Source organism: Cricetulus griseus, chromosome X, assembly GCF_003668045.3.
Source record: "Cricetulus griseus strain 17A/GY chromosome X, alternate assembly CriGri-PICRH-1.0, whole genome shotgun sequence".
In the NCBI taxonomy this organism is placed as follows: Eukaryota; Metazoa; Chordata; class Mammalia; order Rodentia; family Cricetidae; genus Cricetulus; species Cricetulus griseus.
In genome coordinates, this window is record NC_048604.1 from 18,900,694 (window position 1) to 18,909,457 (window position 8,764).

The following is an 8,764-nucleotide window of genomic DNA, read 5'->3' on the forward strand; positions in this document are numbered from 1 at the left end:
CTTGAGTGGCAAGTAGTTCCCTCACGGAGCCATTTCCCAACTGCCCCTGACATGTCTCTGTTAATTGGCAGGTTGGGGATGGGTAGCTATGCTGGCTAGTTTTATGTTGACTTGACATAAGACAGAGTCATTTTGGAAGAGGGAACTTCAATTGAGAAAATGTCTTCACCAGATTACCCTGTGACAAGCCTGTGGTGCATTTTTCTTGAATAAGGATTGATTAAAGTCACTGTGGGTGGTACCTGGAGTGATTGTCCTGGGCACTAGATCAAAGCAGCTTGAGCAAGTCATGAGGGGCAGCAGTAAGCAGCACTCCCCTATGGCTTCTGCTTCAGTTCCTACCTCCAGGCTCCTCCTACCTTAAGTTCCTGCCCTGACTTCCTTCGGTGATGGACTGTTACCTGGAACAGTAAATTGAAATAAACCCTTTTCTCCCCAAGTTGCTTTTTATCATGATGTTTTCTTCATAGCAATAGAAACCCTAACTAACACAGTAGCCAAGCCTGTCCTGTTGGGAGTGTTACCACCCACACTTAACTCTAAAAACTCCAGTAGCAAAAGCACTTTTGTGCAGTGGTACCAAATGGAGGGGGGGGATTCCCTCAAGTCAGTCCTAGATCCCATTGGCTGCCCAATCTTTATTCACACATTAGCTGGATGACTTTGGCCTTATAGGATTCAGACAAGACAACCTTGGTGAAAGTCATTCTGAGCGAAACACAGCTGTTTTGTTTGGTTACAATTATGAATGAAATACAGCTGTTTGGTCTGGTTACTCTGCTACTACAAAGAACTGACCTGTGCACCTGAACCTTGTCCTGATTGAGATGTGTGCTAACATCTTGTGTACCCATGTTCAGAATGATGCGCTAACATCTTGTGTATCCATGTTCAGAATGATGCGCTAACATCTTGTGTATCCATGTTCAGAATGATGCGCTAACATCTTGTGTATCCATGTTCAGAATGATGCGCTAACATCTTGTGTATCCATGTTCAGAATGATTCCCTGCTCAGAACCGGTGCACTTCATGCTTTTCTTTTTTAAAACTGTAAAACTGATGAAGCCACTAAGGAAACCAACATGGAGTTTTCTCAAAAAATTAAAACTAGGATTACCATTTGACCCAGCTATACCACGCCTGGGCATATACCCAAAGGACTCTAAACTTACCACTGAGATACTTGCAAGTCCATGTTGTTTCACACTAGTCACAAAAGCCAAGGTGTGGATCCAGCTGAGATGTCCATCAGCAGATAAATAAAGAAGCATGATGGAGTTCTATTCACTTATACAGAAAAATGAAACTCTGATATCTGCAGGAACAGAAAATTACTACATAGAGTGAGGAAACCCAGGCTTTGAAAGACAAATGCTGCATGCTTTCTCTCATATATAGTTCCTAAATTTTAATTGTATTTATGCGTATATATGTGGAGGTATGTGTATAGATCATGAGGGAAGAGTGGAAGACATGGAGAGAGGAGAATAACAGTATTAAATGATGAATGAGGGAACAAAAGAGGGTAACAGGGTACGTGTGAAATGAAAGCTGTCTTAGTTTGGGTTTCTATTGCTGTGAAGAGAAACCATGAACATGGCAACTCTTACAAAGAAAACATTTAACTGGGGTGGCTTGCTTATATTTTCAGGGGTTCAGTCCATTATCACCATGGTAGGGAGCATGGTAGCATGCAGGCAGGCAGATGTGGTGCTGGCTACATCCTGGCTTGCAGGGAACAGGAAGTCACCTGAGGTACTGGGCAGTATCCAGAGCATAGGAAATCTCAGAGCCCACCCCCACAGTGATGCTCTTCCTCCAACAAGTCCATACCTATTCCAGCAAAACCACACCCAATAGTGCCACTCCCTAGGAAATTATGGGGGCCAATTACATTCAAGCTACCACAAAAGCTATTATGTAATGAGGGAAGGGAACCAACAGGAGGAAGGCAGGGAAATTGGGAGGAGGGAGGAGGTTCAACAATAACAAAGTAACTATGGGAATGCAATACCCAAACCCATTACTTTGTATGCTAATTTTAAAAATATAAAACCTTAACATGATGTTCAAAAAAGCTAGAAACCTAATTTAAACTGTCAAAAAAAAATAAAACTATAGATCTTGTCTTCCAGGACCACTCATCAGATGGACAACCTGTTAGCTACCTAAGATCTCAGCACAATGGAGCTCTTGACACTCTTTCCTCTTCAGTTGCTGTTGAAGGAAACTACAGGATGTCTGGAAGCACGTAGTTCAGAAAATGGGCTGAAACAACCTCTTTTTTGAGTTTTCTTTATTTAAATTAGAAACAAGCTTGTTTTACATGTCAATCCCAGTTCCCTCTCCCTCCCCTCCTCCCCTGTCCCCCACCAACCCCCATCCCATCCCCTTTCTGGTCCCCAGGGAGGGTGAGGCCTTCTATGGGGATCTTCAAAGTCTGTCATATCATTTGGAGCAGGGCCTAGGCTCTCCCCAGGGTGTCTAGGCTGGGAGAGTATCCCTCTATGTGGACAAGGCTCCCAAAGTCCATTTGTACACTAGGGGTAAATACTGATCCACTACCAGTGGCCCCATAGACTGCCCAGGCCTCCTACCTGACACCCATGTTCAGGTTGTCTGGATCAGTCCTATGATGGTTTCCCAGCTGTCAGTCTGGGGTCCGGGAGCTCCCCCTTGTTCAGGTCAGCTGTTTCTGTGGGTGAAACAACCTTTTATCTTATGTTAAGCTACTGTCTTAGTTTGCTTTCCATTGGTGTGATAAATGCCATGACCAAAAGCAATCTGGAAAGGACAGGGGCTCTTTCTACATACAGCTCGCAATCCGTCAGGTAGGGAAATCAGTGGAAGGCGTCACAGCAGGACCCTGGAGGGAAGAACTAAAGCCGAGGCCATAGAGAAATGGTGCCTACTCACGCGCTCTGTATGGCTTGCTCTGCTACCTTTTTTATGCCACAGTGAGGTAGGCCCTTCCAAATCAGTTTTTACAAAAAGAAAATGGCCCAACAAACTTGCCTAAAGGCTAATATTATGGATGCATTTTCTCAATTGAAATTTCCTCTTCTCACATGACCCTAGATATGAAGTTGACAAAAAATTAAAAAATTAACCATCACTGCCACCACTGACTATTTTTCTAAATAATTGTGTGTGTGTGTGTGTGTGTGTGTGTGTGTGTGTGTGTGTGTGTGTGTGTGTACACATGTACGTGCATTTGTAGTATGCATGCAGGTGCACACTCCCACGTGGGGAAACTAGAGGGGATTTCAGGGCCCCTGTTCTATAACCCTCTACCTTATCCGCTGGAAACAGGGTCTCTTACTGAAGCTGAAGCTATGCTGGTAGCCAGCAAAACCAGTGGGCCTTCTGATTCCACTCCACCACCTACAGTGCTGGAATTACAAACACACATGCAACCACATCAGGCTTTTTAACATGAGTTCTGGAATTTAATCTCAGGTCAGCTTGCTTGTACAACAAGCACCTTTACCCAGTGAGCCATCTCTCCAGCCAATAGTCTTTGTTTTTACAAAAGTAATATATGTTGCATTGCAATAGTATGCCACTTTGTTCTAAAGAGTAAGATTCCTGTTCCTCCCCAGTCCACATACATGCCACGTTTAACTTCTACCTTTTCTTCTTGTGATACGTTGTTTGTTGTAAGAATTTACAAACACTTTGCTGTCTCTGTATCTCTGTGGACCATATTTCTTTTGACAAAGACAGCAGCCAGTCAAAATCAGCTTGCCGAGTTTTCCTTCTTTACCTCTTGTCTAAGGATGCAACTTGATTTTCATTAATCCTGAGAAGCAGCCGCAGAGGTGATTTCAATCAACTCCTTTGTGATGATAGCCAAGCGGGGGAAGTTAAACATCAGCATCAATTTATTAATCATATCAGAGGCATTCTTGCTGGCGTTATCCATAGCCGTCATCCTTGCAGTGCGCTCATTGGTGGCAGACTCCTTCAGGTAGATGTACAGATTGGATTTCTGGTAATTCTGCAACATATCAGCAACAATGCCATCCTCAATGCTCATGCTCTCAGCAGTTGTAATGATATTGAGAGATAAAGGGGGCTTCTCTTCTGTCTTATAGGAGACAGCAGACTTGAACTGATTAAAAATGATAGCACCTTCATCAAACTCATATCCAGAATGTAACAGTCTAAGGGCAATGATTTACTCATCTCCAAAAGTGCTTTCATCCCAAGTCTTTGAATGGCACCAAAAACTGGTCAGAGTGAATCCCTTAAAATATTTCCATGATTTTTTAAACAATGCTAACAAACAACTTCTTTTCCAGTGGCTATGAGGGTAGTCACTGAGGAATGAGTAGTCCCACAGAGCCCTCGATTGGAGGACACACTGATAAGAAGGTGTGTGTTTCTTCTTGTCCTCAGGCCCCTTACTATCAGCCTTCTCATGTAGAGTCAACAAGCCTGTTCTGTATACCTGAGCTGGTTTCTCCTGCTCAGCTTGGTTGTACTTCACAGCTGGCACCATCTTCATAGACTTGGTAACTTTCTAGATATTTCTAATGGACTTCAGTCTCCTAGTAATATCTTTCAAAGTTGTCATGTTCCAAACTTGTATCCATTGCAGCTGCAAGGTACAAGCCAAAAACCCAGCGATGCTGGCTGGTGAGAACAAGGTGAAACCTTGAAGGCCAGGCAGACAGGCCTCACTGCGAATGTGTGGCAGTTTCCTGTTCACTGGCCCTCTTAGCTTGTATGTTCAACTTTTTAATTTTTAACTGTTTCCATGTTTCTAAACAATATACATACCTAGTTTTCATTCATCAACATGGGTCTATTTTCATCTATTCTACTTAGAACCTCCTCCCTCGCACAATAAAGCTATACCACAATGTAGAGCTATCATCCCTGAGATACTGGAAACACACTCACCACTGACCCAACACTGCCATCAGTGTTCAATGACAGTTTTAAAGGGAAATCACCCTTGTGTAATCCTTGTTTTTTCCTTTGCACACAGTGACCTAGTCTTCTAATATCTTCTAATCATCTCGTCTGCAGCAACACAAGATCACACGGTTCCAAAGCCCAGAGGCCAGAAGAAAGCATGGATCCCACGGAACTAGAGTTAGAAAGAGTTGTGAGGCAACATGCGGATGCTGTGGACCAAAGCCAGGTCCTTTGGAAGAACAGCTAGTGCTGTGAACTACTGCTCCGTCGAGCCAGACTGAGAAAACCCATTTATTATCTTACTATTCCATTGGTGAAAAATCAATCTATGGACAGTATGACTTGGATGGCTTCTATGCTTTGAGTGTCACAAGCTCTAAGGCGTGATAGCTGCATTTGTTTCTGGGGATGGGGGATGGATTTGCTTTCACGCCTGTTCAGTTGTTCAGCAGATTCACTTCCTTCCCTTTGTAGGGCAGAGGTCCTCATTTCCTCACTAGAACTGGCTGTCAGCCAGTCTTTGCTCCCAGAGTCCACCCTCATCCCTTCTCACAATTTTCATGTCACGTCTCCCTCCAGCAAAAGTGCATATAATGGCTGTGAGTTGCTCTCATATTTCATGTCTCCCTGACATTTCCTTTTTTCTCCTTTTTCTGTAGTTCTCTAACCACAGCCAAGAAAAATTCTCTGATTGCAGCTGACCTTCTCAGACCACTCAGGATCAGCCTCCCTATCTCAAGTTCTACACACTGTCACATTTCCAAAAGTCCTCCTTGCTACACAATTGCATGGTCATAGAATCCAGAGATTATGGCCTGAATATCTTTGGTGGCCATTCTACCTACAAAAAATGGATTCAAGACAATGAGAGAAAGCATGTTCTGGCCAAAAGTCTGGAAGGATGAGAAGCATGAATTTCTTGGCAGTTCACAATCATGGTGGTGTGAATGAAAACTGGGTTGGAGTGTCAGGCACAGGGCCAGATAATAGAGGTTATTACTGTTTTAGCTCTCCTGTTTACCTGGGTTTATATGTCTCTTGGTTTCCTTTGGGTACGCTGTATCAGAATGTTGCATTGCAGCCTTGTCATAAACTGATTGAAAGTGTGTGTCCTTCTGATCTGAATTCCTTCTGTTAGGCCCTATTCTCTATCCTAGTCTGCTTTGCTGCCAGTTTTCAGCCTTTTCTCTTTACAGTCATCTCACTACTCATTGTAAGGGCAAGGAAGAATCTTTGCAACTGGAGCGTTTGCCATCTGGATGGCCATATGTAATCCCACAAATCCTACTCTAATTGTCCTATAACACTGCTTCCTTCATGTCAGTATGCTGCTCAATGAATCCTGATGCCTCTCCCTTCAATCTGAAACTCAAATTGTGCAGTGTGTGTGTGTGTGTGTGTGTGTGTGTGTGTGTGTGTGTGTGTGTGTGTGTGTTTGTAGGCACATGTACACACACGCACATGCACGTGTGTGTGCATGAAGATGTGGCAGCCAGAGGAAGTCATCATTCTCTTCCTTATTCTCTTGAGACCCTTGAAATGGAGTTTCGCACTGAAGCCAGAATTCAGTTTTTATTAGCTAGGATGGTAGGCAGTAAGTCACAGTGATCTTCCTTGTCTCCTTCTCATTGTCAGCATTGCGGTGGCAGGCGCTCACATGGACTGGGGTGGCAGGCGCTCACATGGACTGGGGTGGCAGGCGCTCACATAGACACACCTGGTATTTTACCTAGATGCTGAGTCAGGTTTTCATGCTTGCACAACAAAAACTCTTACACACCGAGCTATCTCCAACCAACCTCACAAATCAAATCCATTTATCTGTCTATCCTTCTTTCTTTCCTTCATTCCTTCCTTTTTTTGGTTTTGTTTGGTTTTTGTTTTGTTTTTGTTTGTTTGTTTTGTGAGACAGGGTCTCACTGTATTTTATTACCTGTATATTACCTGACTAGACTGGCTTCAAAATCGCCGACATCATTGCTTCCTGAGTGATGGGATTAAAGGCTCTGGGGCCACCACACCCAGTATCAAGCCAAATTCTTAAGCCCACACCAAAAAGGCCAAGTGGGAATTTACCAGACCATGCCAACCTTCTCACATACTCTGTCCTAGGCAAATAAGGGTCTTCTTTGTCTTTCCACCCACCATACAGAGTCGATCTCCTGTGTCTTGCTAGTCTCTTCCTCCTTTGTCAATCAAAATATCCCATTCCCTTTCATGTTGTATGTATAAACTTTCTAGCTTTTCAGTCAAAACACAAATCACAACTTTCATGAATCTTTTTCAGGGTTCCAATTAATGTGATCCTTTGTTCCACTTTATTTTTCAGATGCTTATAAAAACGTTTCTACTGATAAGACAAGGTCTTTCTGTGCTCCCAGGCTAACTTTGAACTCACCATCCTCCTGACATAGCCTCAAGAATGGTGGGATTACAGGTCCATGCCTCCACAGCACAGTACTGTCCCACGTCCTGTGTTCCCAGAGCTTACGGTGCAGGACTTTAATGCAGTAGTAACTTCTATTCATTTCATCCTTCGTTAGGAACTTTCTTTGAGTTGAATAACAGTGCCACCCTCATCTTTCCAACTGCATTAAGAGCTATTTGAGGACAGTCCACATGTCCCATTAGAAACTCCATGTGCTTTTCAACTTCTATACATGTGTCAAACATTCAATTTCTGACCTAGAGGAGACACATGTATATTTCTGTTCCACTCACAAGTCAGTCATCTGAGCTGAAAAGAAAGGGGAACTTTCCCATGCTATCATTTTGGGATAGGGTTATGAAATATGTATCTGTGGCTTAGAAATTTTTACCAATCCCTTCATATACATCTCAAAGCCAACGCATGTATGTACTTATCCTGATGTCTTCTAGTTTTCCCCACAGGCCAAAGTTTTGTCACTTGGCCAAACATACAGATAGATGATTTATGAGTAGTGGTGTTGTTTCACCAAATGCTTGCAATACTCTTCACCAGGCAATGAGAGGAAAAGAGACCTACCCTTTGAAGAATCTGCCAAACTCTTCCCTAAGACGTTTTGCAAATAAGAAACTGAATTTATTACACAACTCATTCTGTTGAAAGACCATAGTCAGTTTGGGTCCAAATCCCGATCTCCTTAAGGTTCTAACTAGAGGGCTTTGGAGACTCAAAAACCTGAGTCTCCCTTTGAGTCTAAGCAGAAAAACTATTATTGGAAATGCTGACAGTTGATAAGTGTGAGACATATGGTTCTATTCTATTTCTCCAAAATGAGAATGGTGGTTTTAGCAGTAAATTGACAGTGTAAGTAAATCTAGCACTTGAAAGAATTTAATTAAATTCCCCCCATCTTTAGTGTAAACACCAGACAGAATCTATCCTTCTGGTAAAGACAGGTAATGGAATTCCCTCATGGCAAATGGCTATTACACTGGACCAGCTCCTGCTGAAAAGGCAAGAGTGATGTCCATGCAAGATAGCCTGTAGTCAACAACCGATAAAAACTCTCCAATTCCAAGTGAGGAATGCATCAGAAAAGGGCACTAACATGCCAGCTTCCTAGGAGCACTGAATATCCATCCCTGTGAGCTTGAACACAATAGCCCATAGGTTCCCCAGTGAAATGGAAAGGCCTCAGTCTCATTGATTGCTGAACAGTGTTGCATTTGAAGCAACAGCGTGGAGGTAAAAGAATGTCAACATGGAACTACAGAGTTCACTTAAAAACATTTCCAAACCACGCTAGCATTTAGTGGGCTAGCAACTGACTCAGAGCTCTAGAACCATGGCTGGTAATTAGAATTTGTTTTCTAACACTTTTTTTCCTAACAAGAAAAGTTTGCACAGA

At 43.0% G+C, this 8,764-nt stretch overlaps 1 pseudogene; it reads right to left on the minus strand.

The window, feature by feature from the left end:
* Positions 1-3,798: 3,798 nt before the first annotated feature.
* Positions 3,799-4,647, minus strand: LOC100762734 (annotated as a pseudogene).
* Positions 4,648-8,764: the final 4,117 nt, after the last annotated feature.